We start from the raw sequence: 27,473 nt of genomic DNA on the forward strand, positions 1-27,473 counted from the left end.
TACCCATAACAGTTTTACAAGGCAGCCAAGGGATATATAAAATATTAATCAAATCATGCCATTTATTCTACAATAATAATTCTCTAAATATTTTTCATGGAATACTATTCCCTTGAGATTTCTGTGAATAAAGCTGCCCCGTATTCAGGTAAATATAAAATCTCTTCACTTCACATTACCTATTCAAAATGTATGTCCCAATTTTTTGAACTAAGTTATTCTGCCTTAAATATTTTTTTCTATCTTTTTCAATAGAAATGGTAAATGATTATAGGAAATATTGCCCATCTGTTCAGTCATCTTCTCTAGAGATTTTTTAAGTTATGGAAATACAGAAAACTGGTATAATAAAGCATGGTGCTTCTGTGCATTTATATGTGTTCATCAAAGTATATACATATGTATATGTGTATATATAAATATATTTCCTTCAACATTAGTTTAAATAAATGAGGAATATTTTATTCTATTTTGAAATATGTAAAGTATCAATACATCTTACAAAATATTTCATTAACCATGTTTTGCATCTATCTTTGGTTGTGTTCGATATAGAGTACCAGTTAGGATTGATAAAATTTACTTAAATCATATAATTTCATGTTTAAAAATCTTGGTTCCCTTACATTTTAATTAACTTGCAAGACCACATAAATTATCATTACAAAGTAGAAATTTTAACCTGCAATGTATCTGAAATGGTATTAATATGATTTTAACTTATACTGTTAAGTACATTAACAAACATTAACTATTATTGCTGTAAATAAATAATTGTAATGCCCATGTACAGCAATGACATTACATGAACCAGAGGATAATGAATAGCAGCAATTCACTTGTTCAATTAACAGTTATTAAGCCCTTGTTCGAATATCACATTCTATCCAAAGTTCTTGGATTGCGTATCTACTATTACCAATGATTATAATCTGTAAATATAATGACTATTAGGTAGTATGTTAATGGAAGACAGGAATCATTTTGAAGAAAGGGATTTTAATACAGTGAATTAATTACTGTCTTGGAGAAATGTTAATTGAGGGTCTAAAAAGATATATTAAAAAAGTAGAAATTGCTAGAGCCATGATCGTACTCAGGCTGCCCATCCTCACTGGCCACTGCTATTGTCATTGCTACTTGTATGGTCATTAAGTACAGTACTTTTTTTTTCTGAAAATGATTTTTCATAGCCTCTTGCCCTCTGTTCTACCATAGCAGTTACCCTTGAAAGAACATAGGATATTGAATCTCAGAAATGTAGTTTGTAGTCATCCTGCTTCAGAATTACCGAAAAATATATCGTAGTGCAGGTATGGAGCTAAGAGGCACCTGGAGACTTCCCACATGGTAGTGAAAATAATACTGACAACTCTTTCTTGGGAATTTAATATGCCTTTAAGCTGACTGCTAGAAATCTTAGCATATACTATGAATGTTTCATCCTGTGCTTCTGTTTATGTAACAACAGAATTACTCTTCCATTAAGTATGAGCTGTACAAAACTAGACTAATTACATTACATATGTTGTCTATTTGATTACCATAACAAATGCAAGGAACGAATAATCTTCTCCAAATCACCTAATCTCTCCCAGTTTTTATTCTCCCACTTGTATTTCGAATACAAAATTATTCATATTGGAAATTAGAGAACTGTATTGGGAAAAATTTAGCATTACGTTAGCTTCTAGCATATACCCTACTCTCACAGTGTGGCAGGAATAACAGTGCAATACCTTAGATGTGCATTCTTTTCAATAAGTGTAGGACAATCCCCCAAAGTAGGCATGATAAAGTTAATAGCTGACCAAAACCCATGCAACTATTTAGGAAGAGAGTCATTGTTTGTACCCTAACTCAAACCAAGAGATCATGTTCATTAAATACCATATCATATTGTCTCTGTACCTGGTCAATGCACAGACACAGAGCCCAACAGTTTTCTTAGTTATTTTTCGTTATACCTAGATCTTAGCTGATCCTTTCTTTCCACTTAAGACTTTTCATACCCCTGCCATTTAATTGTGTCTGACCTGAAGTATCATATACCTTCACCCTATTATATGCTTCTACTTAGTCTCATTTATGCAGTATGTTTGTAAGTGTGTTTTCACATCATATATTATTCTTTTATTATATTTTATGTACCATAGGTAATACCAATTTTCAAAAAAATAGAAATTAATTCTACATGTATTCTTTGTGAATAAAATCTGTGTGTATTAAATGACTATTTTAAAAATATTTTTATTTATTTTTGAGAGAGAGAGACAGGGCACAAGTGTGGGAGGGACAGAGAGAGAGGGAGACACAGAATCTAAAGCGGGCTCCAGGCTCTGAGCTGTCAGCACTGAGCCTGATGCGGGGCTTCAACCCATGAACCGTGAGATCATGACCTGAGCCGAAGTCGGATGCTTAACCAACTGAGACACCCAGGTGCCCCGACAATTTAAAACAAAGTACAGGGGCACCTGAGTGACACAGTCGGTTGAGCATCCGACTCTTGATTTCAGCTCAGATCAGGATCCCAGCGTCATGGGATCAAACCTTGAGGCAGACTCTGTGCTGAGCATGGAACCTGCTTGGGATACTCTCTTTCTCTTTCTCTTTCTCTCTCTCTCTCTCTCTCTCTCTCTCTCTCTCCCCCCCCCAACTCTGCCCCCCTCAGCCCGTTCATGTGTGCACACACTTGTTCTCTCTCTAAAAAATAATTAATTAATTAAAATAAATAAATAGATGAAACAAAGTACAGTGGTACTCCCTTTTCTTCAGGGGATCTGTTCCAAGATCCCTCCAGTGAATACCTGAGACCATAGATAATACCAAACCCTAAATATACTGTTTTTTCCTGTACATATGTATCTATGATAAAGTTTAATATATAAATTAGGCACAGTAAGGGATTAACAATGTTAACTGTTAATACAATATAATAATTATAACAATATACTATAATAAAAGTTATGTGATTGAAATCTTTCTTTCTTAGAATACCTTATCGTACTGTATTCAGCCTATTTCTTCTTGTGATGATATGAAATGATAAAATTTTAGATAATGAGATGAAGTGAGGTGAATGACACAGGCACTGTGACCCAGCATGAGACTACTATTGACCTGACTATATGTCAGAAAGCATATCAATTGCTTTTGTACCATGGGTAACTGAAACCGTGGAAAGTGAAACCTCAGAGGAAGGTGAACTACTATAGTGAATAAACAGACCTGATAAAAGAAAAATAATAAAAAGAGAATACACATGTTGAGCAGAGTACCAAGCACCAGTACCAACCCCAGGAGAGGCCTAAACACTTTCTGTCTACTGCATCTTGGTATGGGAGTCACCAAAGAGAACATAATACAGTTAGGCATTGGTAGAACATTGGATAGAACACTGCTTTACTCAGAGAAGAGACAGAGCAAGATGAGTTTCAATAATAGGTGTTGGTCCCCCATAACTAGGGAGTCTCTCCCCACAGACCACATAGGGAAATTCATCTATTCACATGCTTCATATTATGCCACGGTGGAAAGATCCCATCCTCTCCTCACAGGATAGATGCTACAGTGGGGTTGGGTGGGTACCCTATGACACACATGCTTCAAACAGAGACAAAGAGCATTCATTGAGAGTGAAACAGGAAAAGTACTCCCACACAAGGTGATAAGCTCAGCACAGGCTGTGCGGGCCTTTCATCTCTTGGTAAGGAAATGTTCCAGGCTCAAGACCAACTCTAATGCTGCCCAGTGGGTGTCAAAAGACTGCATGCATGAGTCTGTCTTTCCCAACATTATAAAACCTTAATTTTAACAAATATAAATTATATGTTCTTTAGAATACTATTAACTTTGCCATAAATCATTACATGTTGAAAAAGGAAACTAATTTTTTTTTCTTAATTCCAGACTACATCATTTTCCTCAAAGTCTTTTTTTCTAGTTTTGTGTATTTTTTCTTTCAGTGCCAAAAGTGGAAAAAAAAATATTTTTTTTTTCAAATTCAAAGGCAGGTTTCTAAACATTTATAGGGAGCTGGTTTCCTTTTTCTTTTGATTCAACAAAATGTAGAAAGCTTCTATCAGAGAACTCAAAGTGTCTCAGGTAACTAATACATTTTTTTATTTTTTTCTTTTTTGTCTGCATGGTAAGCATCTTCTTGAATCAACTTTAGATGTTAGCAACAAAGCTCTTTCATTTTCTGGAAAAATAAAATTGAAAATGGCCATCTGTTCAATCTTCTGTTATCAGAGTTGTCCCCTACTTGTGTATCTCTGGTATAGTTTCAGAAGTGCAGGGGAAAAAGGTGATTAATATAAAAATGTGTTTGTGGGTACAACTTGTAACAGTTTAGAAAGACATAAAATAATAATCATCAGTTAGGTTAAATTTTAGTTTAAACAGCTTTTACAGTAGTTTACATTCCTAACCTTCAATAAACATTTAAAAAAAGAGGATTCACTTTAATATCAGTTACCATCATCTACAATATACTTCCTTTTACCATTCAGCCCTCATAAAAATGAGAAATAATAGGATTTATAAATAACTTTTCAATAACTCAGAACCTTCATGAGTATAGCTGAGATTACAAAAGATAACATGTGGGTTGCAATTTTTTTTTGTCCTATAATTTTGGTACATATATAAAAACTACATAGCAGGTCCCTGGATGGCTCAGTAGGTTGGGCATCTGACTTTGGCTCAGGTCATGATCTTGCTGTTCGTGAGTTCAGCCCCCTATTGGGCTCTGTGCTGATACCTTGGAGACTGGAGTCTACTTCAAGTTTTGTTTCTCCCTCTCTCTGCCCTTCCCCCATTCACAACCTGCCTCTCTCTCTCTCAAAAATAAATAAACATTAAAAAAATTTTTAAAAGTAACAAAAAGTTAATTTTGACTTTTCTAATATATAAACACATATATTCTATAATATAAATGAAAAGGAAATCTTAAAGTTTGTTTCAATGTAAAATAAATTAAAGCAGCATAAAAATCACATTAATTGCCCTCATAGTTATATATGAGAATGAGTAGAAAAACTGATTAGAAGGAAATTAAGATAATTATTTTAATTTGGTTGTTTTGCATGGTAGATTTAGAATATGAAATAATTTCTTATTTGTTATAATGCATATAATAAGCATCAATCTATTAAAATATTTGAGATATCAGCATGACTCATTTCCCTAAAGATGAATGAGCTCTTTAAGGTGGCTCAGTTGGTTAAGCATCTAACTTCAGTTCAGATCATAATCTCACAGTTTCTGGGTTTGGGCCCCACATCTGGCTCTGTACTGCCAGTGCAGAGCCTGCTTGGGATTCTCTCTGTCCCTCTCTTTCTGTCCCTTCCCCTAAACATGTACTCATTCTCTCTCCCTCTCTCTCTCTTTCTCTCTCTCTCTCTCTCTTTCAAAATAAATAAACTTAGAAAAAAAAACAATATGTGGGGGCACTGGGTGGCTCAGTTGGTTGAGCATCTGACTTTTAATTTTGGCTCAGGTCACATTCTTGCGGTTCAAAGCCCTCATCAGGCTATGCACTGGCAGTGTGGAGTCTACTTAGGCTTCTTCCCTCTGCCCCTCCCCTGCTCGTGTGCACGTTCTCTCTCTCTAAAAATAAGTAAATAAACCTTAAAAAAATTAAAGAAAGTAAAATGGATGTGTACATTTTGAGAATGTACCAAAGATTTAACAGCAGACTAACTGGTTGTAATGTTATAAAAGTTTGGAAAAAAAAAAAAAAAAAGACTAGCCTGAATTTCTCCATCAATTTCTCATATATTTATCTAACAAGGATTCTTTCTGGGAATATTGATTGTGTCTTAATCCAGAATTTTAAAAGAGTGATAAGAAATCACCTCTGTAAGATGTCACTAAACCAATCATCCATCATGGGATGGATGGTTGGGAAGAGTTACAATAAACTGAATCTAAAACTTTATCTCCTGCTACTGCTTAAAACATATATGTGTAAGTGGGTCACATTTTCTTAGGGCGTAAATTATTGGTATATCACTGAGCATTCTCCAAATGGCACATGTGTTACTTAAATGGCAATCATTTATAGATTGGCCTAGTCAGCTTTACCTACCACACCATGTTATCTATTCTTTGAATTTGTGTGAACAGTCACAGAGTTTCATAATATCCAATGATGATTCTAACGGAAAGCAATTAAAATTATTGCCCTGTTTGTATGTACTTTTCAAATGTCACTATCAATTTTTAATGGATTTGTGTATATCTTGTGATTTATTTGTAATATGTTAGCAGAATTTGTTTTTACTTTTTGTTATCACATATTTTCCTTTGAGAAGGAAATAGCATATATATATATATATATATATATCCATTTGCTGCTAGCATGCATAGTGATTCTTTGCAACAAAAGAGAAACTTTAATTCTTGAGTTTCATTTTTCTGTATTCAGATTTTATTTATGGTACATTAACCATAAATAATCTAAACTGTAAAACCTTTGTTTGTCTTTTTAACAAGAATTTTTTGGGTAAATTTTCAAAAAATTCTATTGAGAAATTCTAAATTTTATTCATTTTCTCTATCAGAATGGTTATTTTCCATAAAAAATATATTTTCATTTATCTCAATTCTTCTGTTAACATGAAATTTCTAGGGGTATTTAGATTTATTATATTTATTTTAGTTTACTAAAAGGTTTACTACAAGGTATGCTTACATTCTCTGAATAATTCCTAAAATTTTATGATTATCTACTCTCTGTTCAAGTGGAAAATGGACTCTTCAATAGAACAGGTTACATGTTATGTCATTCTTACCTTCAGGTTAATCATATGATGGAGAGCTATTTTTTTATGGAATCCAGTTTCAGGAAGTCTCATTTCATATAGATATATGCTGAGAGTCCAACTCGGCCCTTCTGATTCCTGAATACACTGTGACACGTTGCCTTCTTGCGAATGGTCTCCCAGCACATAGCATATCATTTGAAAAATGTGTCTGTTTTTTGCATGAAATTTTATTAAATTTCATTATGGGCATATACCCCTCACATATAGCACTCTTATCATCAAAAGGCTGTTATAGTTTAGGAATGACATTGACTGCTTTCTATTGATTTTCTTTTCAAATGTGCACACTGAGCTATAGAGATTACAGAAGGTATTAGAAAGAGTACAAGCATTTATCATAGTAATAAAAGATCGAAAATGCTATAGTCTCATTGTATAATTCTAAGCCCAAGGTCTCCTCTTAAGTTTGGCATCATATGAGATATGCATACGTAAATTCTACAAATCAGGCATTCTTTCATCACAGGAAGACCCTTGCTTGTCTTTCCCTATTAATCTTGTCCCACTTACTTTCTAACTTCTAGGAATGACATGGCACCCATGTTTATTTTAAGGCACTATTATTTCATTCCTTCTCTAGAGAATTCATCCTCTCCTTCTGTCAGAAGGCATTTAAGAATGAAGGAGAGTGCTATTAGACTCCATTTTAAACCAGAAACCTTTTGTAATTTTTGAAATTTTTTTTTCAATGTTTTTAATTTATTTTTGGGACAGAGAGAGACAGAGCATGAACTGGGGAGGGGCAGAGAGAGAGGGAGACACAGAATCGGAAACAGGCTCCAGGCTCCGAGCCATCAGCCCAGAGCCTGACGCGGGGCTCGAACTCACGGACCGCGAGATCGTGACCTGGCTGAAGTCGGACGCTTAACCGACTGCGCCACCCAGGCGCCCCCTTTTGTAATTTTTGAAATAATCTGTTTTCTTTTCTTAGTCTTAGGTGGTACATAATATAAATGGAAAACTCAATTTAAAGGAAGATTGCTACTCACTGATGTGAGTGAATGCTCAAGTGATTGCTACTCACTTTTCAGTGATAAAAATACAGCTATATTTATAGCAAAAAACAAAACAAAACAAACAAACAAACAAACACAACAGGTTATTGTGTGGGATGGAGGCTGGGGCAGATGCTACAGATCATGATGGAATGACCATGGTGGTAGTATGGAGGTGATGAGCAGTGTGGACTGTGATCTTTTTAAAGGTAGAACTAACAGGACTTGCTAATAGTCTGCATAAGTATCTAAAAATCTCTTTAAGATCCTGCTTTTAGTTATTTTGGCTATATACCCAGAAATGACATTGATGGGCATTATGGTAATCTTAGTTTTAACTTTCTTAAGAACCACCATATGCTTTCCATAATAGCTGTACCATTTTACATTCTCATTAAATGTGCACAAGGTTTCCCTGAGATGCAATCTTGAATGTTTGCCATGATGGCAAGGATGAATGAAGCAAAGCAGTGAATCAGTGATATAGGAGATAAAATTATGGAAAATGACGAAGCTGAAAAGAAGAGGGATACAAAGGCCAAAGATCATGATACAAGACTTAGAGAATTCAGAGACTTATTAAAGAGGAATAACATTCATATAATAGGAGTCCCAGAAGATGAAGAGAGAAAAAAAAGGCAGAAGGTTTATGTGAGCAAATTATAGCTGAAAACTTCCCTACTCTGACGAAGGACACAAGACATCAGAATCCATGAAGCACAGAGAGCTCCCATTAATTTCAACAAAAGCCAACCATTCCAAGGTATATCATATTCAAATTCACAAAATACACAGACAAGGAAAGAGTCGTGAAAGCAGCAAGGGAAAAAAGTCTTTAACCTTCACAGGAAGACAGATCAGGTTCAAGCATAATTGTCCACAAAACTTGGCAGGTCAGAAAAGAGTGGCAGTATATATTCAACATGCTGAATGGTAAAAATATGCAGCCAAGAATTCTTTATCCAGCAAGGCTGTCCTTCAAAATAGAAGGAGAGATAGAGTTTCCCACACAAACAGAAACTGAAGGAGTTTGTGACCATTAAACCAACCCTTCAAGAAATTTTAAGGGGGATTCTTTGGAGGGAAAACAAACAAACAAACAAACAAACAGAAAAAGACCAAAGGCAGCAAAGACTAAAAGGGTCCAGAGAACATTACCAGAAACACTAATTTTACAGCCAACAAAATGGCACTAAATTCATATCTTTCAATAATCACTCTGAATGTAAATAGACTAAATGCTCTAATCTAAAGCCACGGGGTATCAGAATGAATAAAGGAAGAAGATCCATCCATATTCTGCCTAAAGATACTGTAGATTGAAAGTGGGGGGATGGAGAAACATTTATCATGCTAATGGGTGTTAAAAGAAAGCCAAAGTAGTCCTACTTATATCAGATAAGCTAGACTTTAAAACAAAGACTGTAACAAGAGATGAAGGAAGGCATTATATCATTATGTCTACCCATCAAGATCTAATAATTGTAAATATTTGTGCCTCCAACTTGGAGATAACCCAATACATAAACTAATTAATTTACTATTAATAAAATTAATTATTAATTTATTATTACTTAAATTAATTAAAATTAAATTAAAAAGAAATATAAAGGAACTCATTGATAATAATACCATAATAGTAGTATTAACATCATACTTACAGCATTGGACAGATCATCTAAGCAGAAACTCCACAAGGAAACAATGGCTTTTAATAACACTGGGCCAGATGGTCTTAACGATATATTCAGAACATTTCACCCTAAAGCAGCAGAATATACATTCTTCTCGAGTACACAAGAAAATTCTCCAGAATATGTGATTTATTCTGACTGGGTCACAAATCAGCTCTCAACAAGTACAAAAAGGTTGAGATCATACCATGCATATTTTCACATCACAATGCTATGAAACTTGAAGTCAACCATAAGAAAAATTTTGGAAAATCCTCAAATACATGGAGGCTAAAGAACATCCTACTAAAAATGAATGGGTTAAATCGGAATTTAAAGAAAAAATTTAAAAATACATGGAAGCTAATAAAAATGAAAATGCAACAGTCCAAATATTTTGGAATGCAGCAAAGGCAGTCATATATTGCAATTCAGGCCTACGTCAAGAAGCAAGAAAGGTCGCAAATACACAATCTAACCTTACACCTAAAGAAGCAAGAAAACAAACAGCAAATAAAGCCTAAATCCAGCAGAAGAAGGGAAATAATAAAGATTAGAGCAGAAATAGATACAGAAACAAACAACAACAACAACAAAAAAGCCCCCAAAACCAGTAGAACAGATTAACGAAACTAAGAGCTCTTTCTTTGAAAGAATAAATAAAATTGATCAACCCCTAGCCAGATTTATCAAAAAGAAAACAGAAAGGACTCAAATAGATAAAATCACAAATGAAAGAGATCATAGCCAACACCACAGAAATACAAACAATTGTAAGAGAATTCTATGAAAAATTATATGCCAATAAACTGGGCAATCTGGAAGAAATGGACAAATTCTTAGAAACTTATATACTACCAAAACTGAAACAGGAAGAAATAGAAAATTTGAACAGACACATAATCTGTAAAGCAATTGAATCAGTAATTAAGTCTCCCAAGAAACAAGAGTCCTGGGCCAGATGGCCTCCCAGGGGAATTCTACCAGACATTTAAAGAAAAGTTAATACCTATTCTTCTGAAACTGTTCCAATAAATAGAAATGGAAGGAAATTCATTCTATGAAGCCATCAATACCTTGATTCCAAAACCAGAAAAAGACCCCACTAAAAAAGAAAATTACAGGCCAAATCTCTGATGAACATAGATGCAAAAATTCTCAACAAGATACTAGTATAGTAAGTATGGTTCCTTTATTTCTCTGAAGATACTTGTAATAGCTGCTTTGAGATCTTTCCCAGCTAAGTATGACATCTAATTCCTCGTAAAGGCAGTCTATTGTATTTCCTGTATATAAATCACAATTATCTGTTTTCTTCATTTCTTACTATTTCTTTTAACTAGATACTTTAGATAGTATATTGCAGCAAATCTGGATACTCACCTCCTTTTCTAGGACTGATTGTTGTGTGTTTCTTTATTGACTTAGTTGCACTTTTAAAAATAAATTATGTGTCTACTACAGTGTCCAGCCCCTGAGTTCACTCCTCAGATAGTGCAATCTTGGGCATGAGCTCTGTCATCCTGGAATGAGAATGGTTTAACTGAGCTCCTTCTGATAATTTCTTTCCCTGATCTCTCTGTTACGTTGTCTTTGTCTGCTTCTGGTCATATCACACTTAGTTGTTAGCTTTCTTGCTGGCTGGTAATTTCTGGCTGATTTCCCTGTTATTTTTGACAGTTCCTTGAGGCATAAATTACTCTATATTAATTCAATTAAATTTGACTCCTTTATAGGGATGGTTTTTGTTGCTGAGCTCTCTATTCTTATGGCCTCACTCTCCCCCTGGATATATCTCTGAATCACTACTACAGAGATTATCTTGGATTTAAACCATTGTTCATAAACAAAGTGCTAGGTAGGAATTGTATCCTTCTACCTGGCTTACCTCTCCTGACATGGAACCTCTATCCTAAAAGCACACTAAGGTACAGACAGATAATTGAGAATAAATTTTTGCTGTCATAGGCATAAAACCAACACATATGAGCCATGGATGGGTTGATGAAGGTAGCTCTTAACCTCTTGCCCACACTCACTTGGAATTTAGACTTTGTAACACAAGACTTGTGGAAGATGAGAAATGCTGGAAGGAATCTTCTCCTGAGAAATTCTGTATACCCTTGTCTGAAGCTAAGAAGATACATCTTTTTTTCTTTTTAACAGAACTTTTTATTTTTAACTTGTAAATCAATTCCAGTATAATTAACAGTGTTATATTAGTGTCACGTGTACACTATAGTGATTCAACAAATCTATACAGTGCTCAGTGCTCATCATGGTAAGTGTACCCTTTCTGAATCCCCTTCACCTATTTCACCCATCCCTTCCTACCTCCCTTCTGGTGACCATCAGTTTGCTATCTATAGCTTAAGAGTCTGCTTTTTTGTTTGTCTCTTTTTTTCTTTGTTCATTTGTTTTGTTTCTTAGAATCCATATGAGTGAAATCATACGGTATTTGAGAAGACACATCTTAACCACACTTACCAGAGTGGAATGAGGATTGGTTTACTCAAGACCACCCCTATTTGTCCAAATAAGAGATATTCATAAAAATCTTAATGATTCCATTTATAGCTTGTAAAATTATTTTTACATTGGTAATTTGATAAATTACATTTATAAATTTATATTACACATTTAATAATGATAACAATAATTTAAAATAACAGTATAAAATGTTTCTAAGTTCTACGTCTGAAACTAATATTATACAACATGTTAACTAACTGGAATTTAAATAAAAACTTGGAAAAAACAAAGAAAATCCTTATATAGTGCTTAAAACTTGGAAGACATAGATCTATAACTCCCAATTTATTAGTACATTTCACCCTCACACCAATTCTATGACATAGGAATTATTATTATCTTTAATTTACATTAAAAAGCACTGAGGTAAGAAATTCAAGTAACTTACTCACAGCCATGTATACTAAGTCAGCAGGGATTTTATACCTGCAGTCTGTCTCCAGATCAGGTGATATTGATCACTACAATGTTACTTCTGGAATAATAAATACGTAATGAGTATTTGCTCTATGCCAAGTACTGTTCTAAGCACTTTACTTGTATTACTTCATTTAACCAGCACAACACTTCCAGAAGTTAGGTACTGTTTTTACCTTCAAATAGAGATAATAAAAAATTTCTCAGCATGCATTTTTTTTCACCAAAATGAAAATCTTTAACTCTAATTTTATTTCATTATTTTTGCATTAAATGAAACCACCATGCTCTGGGTTAAATTTTCATATCCAAAAGGCCTGGGGGAGGACTGAAGTAAACAAAGAAGGGACTTGTGCTAGATAAGTCTAGAGAAGTACTTGTGATCTAGAAGGTCTGGGTCTTTATAACATAAACTTTTATGTTAAGTGTAAACAAGCAGCAGACATTGATGGCATGATCTGATTGGTTTCCACCCCACCAAATAATAAAAGCAAAAACAGAGCAAAACAAAATAAAAAAAAAACACCATGACTGCATCATGAAGAATGATTGTGACATACATTGTACAAATATAGAGATCATTTTGATGCCTATTACAAAATCCAGGGCAAAGTATGATAGAAATTCAAAGATTTCTTCAAAGGGACACAGAGAAGGAGACTGATTCAAGAAAAAGTAAAGTCATTACGTTTTAGTAAAGGGTTAGATTTGGAAGTATCTAGGATAAGGGAGAATAAAGTGTGAAGGATTGTGGTACCTAAAACATTATGGATGGTTTTTTCCATTCCTAAGTCAGAAAACAATAGAAGTGGCACTGGTTTGAAGGGAAATTCAAAAAATCATTCAAAGCATTTGGCACATATTAGACATCAATAGAAATTAATTCCATTCCATAACCTCACATAAGTTTTTTCTTACACAGTGTTGTTTAAAGGAAGAGAAAAACAGATATTTCTTCTCAAAGTCTTAAAAGAAATTCTAACTTATGGAACAGAAAAAACCAATTTCATAGGTTTTCATAAAATGTACCATAAAGAAGATTTATGCCACCTAAATGTTTACTTTATTCTTCAGAACTCTTTGTTTCATAAACAAAATGTCTTATGACAACAAAAACATTTTCAGTATATTCAAGTCTTCCACTTCATGCTGTCTGTTGTATTATGGCTTACATACAAAGTATAACGTATTCTACTCAGAGTCATTCTTGACATTTCCAGGATTTATTGTTCACAAAGCATTTCATCAAAATATTTCTACTTTAATTTACCATCCTTTTCCAAACTTGAAATATATTTCTTACCTTAGAGCTCAGGTTATCTCCATTCCAGACCAATTTGAAATTAATTGCGTTTTGTTACTATCATATGTACACTCAAACATCTATGGGTTGTTTCCTAAACTAGTTCTTGTTTAATTGATAAGTTATGTCCACACAGCCATTTGTTGTTTTTGATTCCTTAAAGTATTTTGGTAAATGTCAATATTTTATAATTAAGTTTTTACTTTTCTAGAAAAGAGACAGAGAAAAAAAGAGTGAACATAAGAGCAACAGTGAGAAAGAAAATTCATCACATCATCAGGAAAATAACCTTGAATGTATTTCAAAATACAGTATATATATATATATATATATATATACACTAGTTCTGCAAACTTAGTTTTTTTATATATAGTTTTTTTCAGAAGATTATTGCTAATCTTTTCAAGGTAAAAGCACTAAATATTTAATAATATATTTCACAAAGAGTAAACTTTAATAATATGAATATATCTTTGATTACAATTTATTATTCCTATTGCATTAGCCAAGCAATTTCAACCCATCTATGGTGATATATGACAAAGTCTGTAAATACATACTGCACCGTTATCTTCAAATCTATTTATCTACTTTAACAAATCGTTTTTATCACTTACTAGTAAAACAGAACTCACTATTCATATTCTTAAAAATGATTGTAAAATTTACAATAATGAATGAAGATAGTTTTTTTTTTCTTCTTGCTGGTTAGAAACAGTACAAACTAAGTTATATTCTTTTAAACACAGCTAGGGCTAATGTGTCAAGACTAAATGAAAATACAGCCCACATGTAAGTAGATCAGAATATTATAACTTGGTGGCTTAGTTGGTTAAGCAACTAACTTGATTTCAGCTCAGGTCATGATCTCGCAGTTGGTAAGTTTGAGTCCTCTATGGGTCTCTGGGCAACAGGGTGGAGCTTCCTTGGGATTATCTGCCTTCCTCTCTCTCTGCCCCTCCCCTGAGCTTTTTCTGTCTCTCTTTCAAACTAAATAAATATTTTTTAAATGTGATTAATACAAAAAGAATTTAGTTAACACTTTGTAGACATATTCTCTTATTCACTCCTGAACAAGGAGTTGAACATGAACTTAGTATGGACTTGCTAATAATACCAAAAACTGTGGATAATATTAATAAATATATCTAAGGAATAGTAAAAGTTTATAATGTGTAGAGTATTATCTTAAATGCTGCTAGGGATTTTCACACTTAAGTCTTACCACAGTGCATGGATGTAAGCATTACTGCTAACCACATGTTAAAGATAAAAGAGACTGCAGAATAAAATAAATTTCTTCCATTATAGGAAGAAGTGATGTGAAGGCAAAGTCTGTTCCAGAGTCTGTACTTTCACCTATGATATAAGCCTTGAATATAAGAGCTACAGGTATATATAGCTATATTCAAATGGCTGTTAGTGGTTACTTTTAACAACTAAAATGGAGAAGGTTCTTCAGAAATAGTCTAAAACATAGCAATGATTGTACATTATGAAAAGGAGAGTCTAGAATCCACTGGAACTTTTCTGTGAGATCTAGTCTTAAGCCATGATTGAAGAAGATTTCTAAATTTTCTCATAACTTCATTGCAATATATAACATTATAATATATGGAAAATCTATTATTAAAAATCTTGCAGGAAATTAGCAGCTTAATACTATACGAAGATTTTCAGGATTCCACAAATGTTTATGTGTATTTTTGTGAGTGTTTTAATTATTTAAGTTAAAAAAAGAATACAATGTAATGAGCTGAAAATTTAGGTGGCTGATAAAGTTTGGAAATATGAAGAGAAAGTAGAAAGTGTGGTGAAGTTTATAGGGGAGAAAACAAATCAATGATCTAGGGAAATGCAGTATGACTGCTCACGAACAGATTTATCATTATAAATTTAAAGTGAGATCACTCACTACTGTATACTTGTATGTTTTTCTCTGGCCACATTCAGGTTCGGTTCACTGTAGCAGTCACAAAACTAGTGAAGAGTTGATTTAAATAGCATTAGGATGTTGCTAATCAAGTAAGAAAACCTAACAGAAGAGCAAATTATTTTCAGTTGTATGTAAGATATGTAAGAATGCTTATACAGATTCGCCATGGAACTTAACCTGAGTAAACAGGGGTGAGAAGACCATAGGAGAAGAAGAGACTATGAAAATCTGACAATGTAGAAAAATTGTTGACTTCATGGTAATAGATAGTGAGCAAAAAATACAGGAAATAGTGGTCAGAGAGTGGAGTGTATAAGTTGATACTATACAAGGGTTGCATTTATTGGTATTGCCAAAGTCTGAAAAGAAGTGAACCTGAGGTATAATGGACAAGATCACTAGAACAGACAAGTCCAAAGAACTGAAAGCCCTGTGGTTTAGGAGTTTCATCTATGTGTAATTAAAGTACTAAGACTTAAATTTGAAATAGGTGGAGAAAAAGGGTAGTGAGGTACTTGCTAAAATAATTAAAAAATAAGGAGGATTTGTGAATGATTTCATTGGAAAAATAAAAACCAAAGATAGTACAAGTCATTATTATGTAAAATATGGCTGTTTACTAAACATCTCTAATTTTACTGAGAAATGTAAAAACATAAACAATGTTCATGTGTATACTTGTGGAAAATCAATCATTCATAAATTGTTTTGAGGTTAGAATATAGGTGAATACATTTCTTCTTTTTGCATACAATTATTTAAAATGTTGTACAGTAATTATGTTTCCAATTATCATAAAAAGGAAACAATATTTGTATCTAAATTTTTTATCTATCTCTTATAAGGTATTTTTTGAAATAGTTTCTTACAGAAAATTTCAATTAAATAGAAGTTATTTGGATTTTGGTTGTGATAAAAAATGTAGTTAATAACTTAAGATTTCATAAGATTTTTTTTTGTTTGCTTTGGGGTTTTTGTTGTTTGTTTTTGTTTTAAATATAAATTATTATCAAGGTGGCTAACATACAGTGCATACAGTGTGCTCATGGTTTTGTTTTGGGGGTAGATTCCTGTGATTCGGTGCTTACATACAACACCCAGTGCTCATCCTAACAAGTGCCCTCCTCAATGCCCATCACCCATTTTCCCCTCTTCCCTGCCTCCCCATCCACCCTCAGTTTGTTCTCTGTATTTAAGAGTGTCTTTATGGTTTGCCTTGCTCTCTGTCTGTGACTATTTTCCCCCCTCCCTTCCCCATGGTCTTCTGTTAAGTTTCTCAAGATCCACATATGAATGAAAACACATGATATCTGTCTTTCTGACTGTCTTATTTCACTTAGCATAATACCCTCCAGTTCCACCCACATTGCTTCAAATGACAGGATTTCACTCTTTCTCATTGCCAAGTAGTATTTCATTGTATATATAAACCACATCTTCTTTATCCATGCATCAGTTGATGAACATTTAGGCTCTTTATATAATTTGACTATTATATTATGAAAGTGCTGCTATAAACATTGGAGTGCAGGTGCCCCTTCGAATCAGCATTGTTGTATCTTCTGTATAAATTCCCAGTAGTGCTATTTCTGGGTCATACGGTAGTTCTATTTTTAATTTTTTGAGGAACCTCCACACTGTTTTCCAGAGTGGCTGCACCAGTTTGCATTCCCACCAATAGTGCAAGAGGGTTCCCATTTCTCCACATCCTCACTAGCACCTGTTGTTTCCTGATTTGTTCATTTTAGCCACTCTGACCAGTGTGAGTGAGGTGGTATCTCAGTGTGGCTTTGATTTGTATCTCCCTGAGGATGAGTGACATTGAGCATCTTTCCATGTGTCTGTTTGTCATCTGGATGTCTTCTTTGGAAAAGTGTCTATTCATGTCTTCTGCCCATTTCTTCACTTGATTATTTGTTTTTTGGGTGTTGAGTTTGGTAAATTCTTTAAAGATTTTGGATATTAACCCTTTATCCAATATGTCACTTGCAAATATCTTCTCCCATTCTGTCAGTTGCCTTTTAGTTTTGTTGACTGTTTCTTTTGCAGTGCAGAAGCTTTTTATCTTGATGAGGTCCCAATAGTTCATTTTTGCTTTTAACTCCCTTGCCTTTGGAGACGTGTTGAGCACGAAATTACTGTGGCTGAGATCAAAGAGGTTGTTGCCTGTTTTCTCCTCTAGACTTTTGATGGTTTCCTGTCTGACATTTAGGTCTTTCATCCAGTTTGAGTTTATTTTTGTGTATGCTGTAAGAAGGGGTCCAGTTTCATTCTTCTGTGTGTTACTGTCCAGTTCTTACAGCACAATTTGCTAAAGAGACTGTCTTTTTTCCATTGGATACTCTTTCCTGCTTTGTCAAAGATCAGATGGCCATACATTTGTGGATCCAATGCTGGGTTCTCTATTCTATTCCATTGGTATATGTGTCTGATTTGTGCCAATACCATATCATCTTGATGATTACAGCTTTGTAATACAGCTTTTGAGGTCTGGGATTGCGATGCCTCCCACTTTGGTTTTCTTTTTTAACATTACTTTGGCTATTCAGGGTCTTTTTTCGTTCCATACAAATTTTAGGATTATTTTTTCTAGCTTTGAGAAGAATGTTGATGCAATTTTTATTGGAATTGCATTGAATATGTATATTGCTTTGGGTAGTATTGACATTTTAACTATATTTATTCTTCCAATCCATGAGCATGGAAGTCCTAGTATCAGCAATCAGACAAAAAAAAATCAATAAAGTGCATGAAAATTGGCAAAAAAGAAGTCAAACTTTCACTTTTTGCAGATGACATGATACTCTACGTGGAAAACCTGAAACACTTCACCAAAAAGCTTCTGAACTGATACACAAATTCAGCAAAGTCATAGGATACAAAATCAATGTACAGAAATTGGTTGCATTTCTACACACCAATAATGAAGCAACAGAAAGAGAAATCAAGACATCAGTCCTATTTACCATTGTATCAAGAACCATAAAATACCTAGGAATAAACCTAACCAAAAACGTAAAAGATATGTATGCTGAAAACTATAGAAAACTTATGTAGGAAATTGAAGAAGATACAAAGAAATGGAAAAACATTCCATGCTAATGGATTGGAAGATTTCGTAAGATTTTAAGTGATGATGTTTAAATAGAGAGTTTTGACATTGGTGCTCTTTTCCATTTTTTGTTTCCACTTATCATTCACTAAACTTCTCTGCAGGCTATTTTCAGCAACTTCAAATTTAGTCCTGAAATTAAAGAAGTCACATGATGTGCTATGAGAAACAAGCAAGAAAAAGAAATGATTCTAGGCCTTGGTATGGTGATGGTGTATTTAAGGGCTAATTCTATGATGGTGGGCCTATTTTGGGATACCTAAACTTCTGTCTTTTTAACCTTTATGTCTTTCATCTCCCTTGGTCATGCACAACACCAGCAACTTGAGCTATTCCAAGGTTTGGGGGTAAGCATAGGGTTTGAACTATCTAGTTTTCAACTTGAGCCTAATTCAACTCCAGTTTGGACACTGATGGAATTTAGAGCTTGTGAATGAACTGATTAAATGATACTTTTAGAAGTGAATTTTTAGCAAAGAAATGAGAAAAACACATCATCTGTATATCCTATTCGATAGAAATATGAGCACCCATATTCCAGAAATACTATGAAAGAAATATGTTCTCTTAATTTTTAACTTTTACACAGTAATTGTAAATTATGAGAATATTGAAATCAGAACAAATAAATCAATAGAAATTTGATATTAAACTTAGCTTTCTGAAGTAATTTAGGCCCTTATAATCCAGACAGGTCTCCCTAGATCTATTTTTATTCTACCTTGCTCTCTAGTCAATCTTCTACAAGTTGGTAATGCTTTTTTTTTTTTTTGTAATCAAGCATAAATCTTATGTTTCTTTCTTTACTAAAACTTTTTTTTTTATTTTAACCAATCTTCTGTGGCCTTCAGAAGAAAGGTGTCACTCCGTGACAGCTTTTGTTGTCACACCACCTTTGCTTGCTTCCTCTCTGGTTCTTCCACAGCTTTTGCAGACAGTTTCAGGAATGTCTGAAATCAAGTTATCTACAATATTTTCTGCTCTGCCAACAGCACAGTATTACTCTCTGCTCTGGGCTTTCTCTGATGAAGTGGACTCTGGAGGAAGCCCACTCAGCATACAGATATGTAAAACTAAAATATGTTAATACTGTAGCCAATCACCACTCAGTGGAAACAAAAGCCAATGGGTAAGTACTTCTTCCTGCCCAGTACTCCAGTGAACACTTCTGAGAAGCAGTCTCTATCCTCCTTAAAAGGTCTCAGGTAGGAGTAATGTCCAGTTTTCCAGTGACGCTAATAATACTGAGTAACACGTCTAGTACTACCTTTTCCTCATTCCTTCACTCCTCTCTCAAGTCCCTCATATGTTCTTTGAGGTTATTTTCCACAAAAACGACCCACATATAAGTTCTTTCCTCAGGCTGTACTTTTGAGGGAAACCCAGGCTAAGGCTATCACCTTAGGTAAATATTCAGTGGTAAACCCTAAGCTAACCGGAAATCAATTGTGATTAGAAAGTGTGAAATTTCAGACATGGAAAACTCTATATGATGCCAAGGTCCAGGCTTTGCCCTTGGAAAAGTATACTGTGTGGATACAGAATGAGGGTCCACATCACTGTGGCCACTAAGCACATGAAATACCAGGACATTGGCAGAAGTGGGCAACATTCTACTGAACCATCTTTTAATATCTATGCCAAAGCAAGGAGACAGCAAAGCCATTCAAAAATGGTCTCCTTCTTGCTTTTTTAAAGTACAAATGAAACAATTTTATAAATCTCCTTGAAATTCTATGTGGCATTAGGTCTCCTCTGATGTCTCACTTCAACCCTTCTTTTTCCTCGACATGTATGTTAAGCTAAACAAGGTCCAACAGCCCTAACATTAACAAAAACAAACAGTACAACCAACAAGAGTAATAGTAGCTTCCAATTAGCCCCATTTCCAATAATCATCTAACCTGATAGTCATATAGTCTAGAAAATGAAATACTAATCATACATGTCTTTGGTTTTCAAACCTGGGCTCTAAGGGGACAAAAGTAACTTGGTAAATACTTCAGGAATTAATGACATACTTGAGAAACAAAGCAAAACCATGATCATGAAAAAAACAAACAACAAACCAGCCACTTTGATGCACTTTTCTTGTATTAGCACAATATTCCCATTGCTAAGAGGAAGAAATAAAAGATGGCAAGTAAGTAGCAAGATAAGTTATTAGGTTTCATGATTAGGGGCCCTGAATTCTGATCACTGGAGCCAGAAAACCTCAGAGAATCAATGAATGCACAGTAAGTCTGGGAAGATAACCCAGCAGTGACTTACATGCTTCTCTGAATACAGAAGCAGAAGACAAGTTCTCATGCCCACAGTGTGGCAGACAAAGAAAAGATAGATTCTGCAGAAAGGAAGAATATAGTTAACGTACAATAACAAATGATTAACAGATAGCCACATGGACAGATAGCCAAGGGCAGACAGGATCGTGAACTTATCCATGACACCTAAAAGGAGAGATGACTTTAAAGACTTAAGGAATGATATGGAATTTTAGTAAAGATGACTTTAAAGTCCTCTATAACATCATTCTCTAATATAAGTTTTTAATATACTAGTATTTTAAACACTAAGTCTAAGTTATTTTCATTAATTAAACTAGATTTATTAATTATCTTAAATATGGTGATGGTAAGGTATTTCAGTGTCTTCAAATATGTCACCTTAGGGTATATAAGCTTTCCTAAAAATATGATGAAGCTCTACTAAAAGACAGTATATTTGAATTGATGGAAAATTTGGTCTCTGCCACCAGGAGGAATGTAAATGTATAAGATATTAAAATTAGTTACAGTAGGGCACCTACAAGGCTCAGTTGGTTAAGCATCTGACTTTGGTTCAGGTCATAATCTCAGGGTTCGTGAGTTCTTAACTGCACATCGGGCTCTTTGCTTTCAGTGCAGAACACACTTCAGATCCTCTGTCTCCTCTCTCTATCCCTTCCCAATGCTAGCACACATGAGCTTTCTCTCTCTCCCTCTAAAAAATAAATAAATAAATAAATAAATAAATAAATAAATAAATAAATAAAATAATAAAATGAGTTCTAGAAAAGCACAATTACAATTAGTAGTTGCATCATCAGAATGTGGACTGAGAGTTAAAGCTGAGGGAACTTTAGGAAACTGAAATTTGCAAATGTTGAGTCAGGTAAACAGCACATACTGTGCTGTGTGATAATTTTACTTAATCTAGAATGTGAAGACAAATTAATGGTAATGAGATGGAATTTTAGTTGTTAAATTGGAATCAAAAATAAAAATAACCTTAATCTTCCTAGTTTTCTTAAACTATGCCTTATCGGAAAAATCTTATGCAAATTCCATTGTGTGCATATAGTTCGCTGATAAATATTTCTATAGAAGTTCTTCCTCATTTCATTTCTGTATGCTAACCTTAAAACTGCAAGTTAAATTCAACTTGTCAAGCCATATTTTAGGTCAATATATACTCCTGTCAATTTCAAATCATTTCACTATTTTCTTTTTCTCGAACAGATCTTTTTTCAATTCTTATATTCTGATAAAATTTGGATAAGAACTGTCTACTTCTGAACCCAGAGGTTTGTTGCAGAGATTATACATAAGTAGATATTATCCACTGAAAGATCAAATGTAGATATTTGCCAATATATTATATTTATAAAGATTTAAAATAAAAATATTTTATGCCACTATTTTTAACATGGATGAATTACTCTAGAGATTCAATAGATTATAAATTATTAATAATAACAACTAATGAAAAATATCAGACAACAATTTCAATTATTTTCTACTCCTTTGTATAATCATGAAGGGTAAAAAACAGAACAGAATTCTTTTTTTTCAGGATGATGATGATTTTTTTTCAAGTTTTTATTCAAATTGCAGTTAGTTAACATACAGTGTAATATTAGTTTCAGGTGTAGAACTGAGTGATTTCACACTCAAATACAACACTTGCTCATCACACCAAGTCCCTTCCTTAATCCCCATTATTATTTAACCCATCCCCACCCATCAACCTCTACAACAGCATTCTTTAATATAAGATTTTAATATACTAGTATTTTAAACACTAAGTCTAAGTTATTTTCATTAATTAAACTAGATTTATTAATTATCTTAAATATGGTGGTGGTAAGGGATTGTAGTATATTATTTATTTTGGGTATATTAAATCATAACATGCCCTACATGTTCTTTTTATTGTTCTTCTGAAAATTCAGTCAAATTCTATAGTCAATTATAACACAAATTCACCTAATATCAAAATTTTTTTTTAAAAAATTGTATGAGAAATACTCTCTGTGTTAAAAGCTGAGTAAAATTCCTTATTGATTTAATTACTTGATTTCTTTTTTATTTCAGACATTACGCTGAAAATATATATGCATTATATCTATACATTTTTAAAAATAGCTCTTTAATACCAACCTAGACAATAATGTAATATAATTATACATTTTAAAACAAGGGTATTATATAATAATAGACATTTTTTAGTTAATACAGTTTGAATTATTTTATGTCCAATTTGAGCACAGTAAAATTATTGTATATTTGAGTTTTACTGATAATTCGAGTTAACAGAATCTGTAATATATATTATCCACTTTATTTATTATCTAACCATTCTTCTTTTCAAGTCTATTTTATGAAGCTTTTTAAATGCATTTCAAATAAATAACTGAACATTTACCGTGAGAAGGCATGTTGTAAGGTTTTGTGTGCTTCCTTCTTTGAAGCAATATGTTTACTGAGATTTAGGTTTGGCTTTTCTTAGGAAGAAAATAATCCTTGGATTATTAACTATATTCTTGACATTAAAAATCAATTGTACTTTTTTTTTTTCAATTCCAAAAGTAAGAACATTTGACACCTAAGGATACATTTTATTTTTTTAAGAACAGACACTCAACCTAGGGCATAGTGGTGGTAGCCATAGCAACAACAACCTTCAGACCTGCTCCAATTTCTAAACCTAGATTATCTCAAACACCTACAATAAAGTTCTGTCAGAAGGAAGGCCATGACCATTGTCGGGCATAAAAGCTTTTAAACTCATCTCTACAGTCCTGATAGGATGCCTGGATTCAGGAAAATTGCAAGGCGTATGAAAAGGCAAAGAAAGACCTACTCTGAAGAGATGAGGCAATCATCAGAACCACACTTAATTATGACAAAGTTATAGTAAGAGAGACTATAAAATAACTATTATTAATATTGTGGTAAATGCTCTATTGGAAAAGGTGGTTCAATAAGCAAACTCAAATGGACAATTTCAACAGACAGAAATTATAAGAAACAATGAAGCAGAAATGCTAAAAATAATATACAGAGTAAAAAAAATAGGAAATGCTTTTGATGTGTGCATCTGTATTCTAAACACAGTTAAGGAAAGATTCAGTGAACTTGAAGATAAGTCAATATAGATTATTGAAAAAGACACACAAAGAGAAAAGTGAGTGAAAAAAATACAAGAAGAGATTATCCAAAAGTCATGGGACATTATCAATCCATCTAATTTACGTGCACTCTAAATTTGAGAAGACAATGAGAGAATAGGGTGGAAGAGACGTTTGAGAAAACAATGTCTACAGACTTCTTAAAATCAATGACACACATCAAACCACAAATCCAAGGAGATCAGAGAACCCTAATACAGTGGATATACTAAGACATTTATGCAATGGAATATTTCTCAGAAATGAAAAAGAGCAAACTAACAACTGTTACAACAGCAGTAATGAATAATAAATGCATTTTTCTAAGTGAAAATTCTTAAGGTATTTCTAAGCGGTTCTTCTAGACCCAAAGGCTAACAAAATATGCTTCCTTTATAGAACACTCTAGTAAAGGCAAAACTATAGGGACAAAAAAAAAATTAGTTCTCATCAAGATTTGGAGGAGAATGGAATGTGTTTAATATAAAGGAATACCATTTTGCAGGTAATATTAAATTTTGCATGTAACTGTGTTATTATAAACAACTATTTGCATTTTTTGAAATTCATAAAACTGTACACCACAAAATGTAAATTTTACTGAATGGGAAATCTAAAAAAATCTACTAGAATGTTTGGCAAGGAAGTGTAGACTGTAATAAGTGACTCTAACTGTATTACAAATGAATCACAGAACTACTCTGAAAGGGATTAGAAAGACAGGAATTGGCTTGGGTAAATATTTTAAGTCTAAAGACAAAAAGAAATTTGCAAATACATTGTATTTCATACAAGGGACTGCTAAACAAATAAATAATAAAAATGTCATAAGAATCAGCCTGAAAGAGCCAAAAATGTGAATCCATAATTGTACGAAAAAAATAACTGAATAAATAAATACACAGAAGTAACAACTCTTTTTTACAGAAGAATTTTGGTTCATAGATGTAAAAGAAAATAAATACCACCTTTAGAATAACCCAGGAATAATTGCTACAGGCACTGATGGATGATAAATTTAAAAGGTGAATATTTAAGCAGAAATAAAGTATTTACATAGTGTCAAGATATCTCCCCAACACATCTCATAAGTTCCAAGGGAAAAAATATTAAGTTCATATCATGCCAGATGCCACCTTAAGCAAATGATCAATAGCACTAGTAACATATACAGACTTAATGTACCCCCAGTTGAGGTTGTGAGATAACACAACTTCCATAGTATCCTACTTAATAATGTATAGCTTTAATTTAATGATGAGAAAGTCATCAGAAAATCCAAATTAAAGGACTTCTATATATAACTGGCCAATATATTTCAAAAGTTTCAAGGTATTTTAAGATACGAGATGATTGAAGGTTGTCAAGACTGTACTCTGGCTCAGGGTCATAAATACAACTTATAGTTATTATCTGGTTCATGGGAAATGATACTTTGAACTTTAATACCCGGAGTACCTCTGTGCCTGCTCTAAAAGAAACAGCTCTATTGTGTATGGCTAAGAAAACTGACTACTGATGTATGGCAGACAATCCGTATCTTAACAAAAAAGAATAAACACATATGACACTTCAAAGGTCTAAACACTTCATGCTAGATATTTATGAAATAGCAATATAGAATATTATAGTCAATAAAGAATTTACCTAAATTCAATCAACAAAAATAGATATGCATATTTTCATATTAATTAAAGAAATTGAATCCATAACTAAAATTTTTCCTGTAAATAAAACTGCAGATGCAGATGACTTCAACAATGGATTCTACTAACTATTTAAGAAAGAAATAATACCAGTTCTGCAAAAATTCTTCCTGAGGTAGAAATAATTCCCAAATCTCTCTGTGAAAGCAATATTACATTGATATTACCCTGACAGTGTAACACATCAAGAGCAGAAAGACATCATAAGGAAAACCAAAAGAAAAAAACAACAACAACAAAACAAACAAACAAACTACAGCTAAATATTTTTGGTGATAATAATATAAATTAAAATATTGCATACAATATCCAGAATTGGGAATAAACCAAATTTCTAACACTTGATGTATATGGATAAAAAGATTGTGGTTTCTCCATTCAAAGGCATAATACTCAACAATTAAAAAGAATGCACTCCTGATATATGGATAAAGCTCAAAAGCATTAGGATAAGTAAAATACTTTATATACAAAACACTCCAACCCATTTAACTGAATTTTTATGACATTCTGGGAAAAGCAAAACTCTATGAACTAAAATCAGATGTGAGGGGCCATAATTAGGAAAGACATGACTGCGAAGAAGCCAGAGTAGACATTTTGATTTGATGGAAATAGTCTAATTACAGTGATGTATAATTGTAGTGATGGTTGCATGACTATATATATATTTTGAAAACTTTTTTAAAACATTACAAATTTAATGAATACATTTTTGCATGTTTTTAATATCTAAAATAGAGAATTTTAAAAGAATATGTCTTAAGGAGTTTGCTTGATAAAGCCTTTAAGTTTCTATGTAATCTGACTTGGGAAAACTGGAATCTGGGTGTTCTACGTTACACATAGCATCACACATAAGGCAACTAGGTTAGCAATTTCTCCATTTCCCTAGACCCAGTGTGTATCAGCCTGACATTCTAATACCCGGTCAGAATAGTTTCTCAGAAAATAATAGAGGGCTTTTTTTATTTTATCCGTGGAAAAAGATGTGGTTCTTAGCCAAGTAAGTAATGTTGAATGTTGAATCCAAGGGATGAAACAAGGGGTTTTCCAAGAGACCATATCAAAGGTTAGAAAAAGCGGATTCAAATTTATGGAGAGGGGTGACTACTATATATTTTAGCTATTACATATATCTGTATGTACCATGAAAATAATATAATCTAACCCTTCTGTCATTTTTTATAAGCAGATTAGTTCATTTATGCTGACAGGATGCCAAAGCAAAGTCTGTAGTAAACAAATACAATTCTCAATATGCTTTGGTATTCGTCCACATTTTATCATTTCTAATAGGTTTTTATAACATTTTAATCATATGAAGTTAAAAAAAAAACTATTGAAGTTTGAAAAAAACTTTTTAAGTTTCAGATTCTTTATGAAGAAAAAAACAACTACAAACTCTGAGCTGAAACTCGTTACATATTTTGATTTTTGTTCCCAAGGCAAGTGGTAATTCCTTCTGCCTTCCCCACATAACAGTTAAGAGTCATTATCCACTGCTTTATTGTAATACTATGTACACCAACCTGTAA

At 33.1% G+C, this 27,473-nt stretch overlaps 1 long non-coding RNA gene across 2 annotated transcripts in view; it reads right to left on the reverse strand.

The window, feature by feature from the left end:
• The window catches only part of LOC102952628, a 408,067-nt gene that overhangs the window by 244,417 nt on the left and 136,177 nt on the right, over positions 1–27,473 (reverse strand). The window lies entirely within an intron of this gene.

The sequence above is a fragment of the Panthera tigris genome, chromosome A1, assembly GCF_018350195.1.
Source record: "Panthera tigris isolate Pti1 chromosome A1, P.tigris_Pti1_mat1.1, whole genome shotgun sequence".
In the NCBI taxonomy this organism is placed as follows: Eukaryota; Metazoa; Chordata; class Mammalia; order Carnivora; family Felidae; genus Panthera; species Panthera tigris.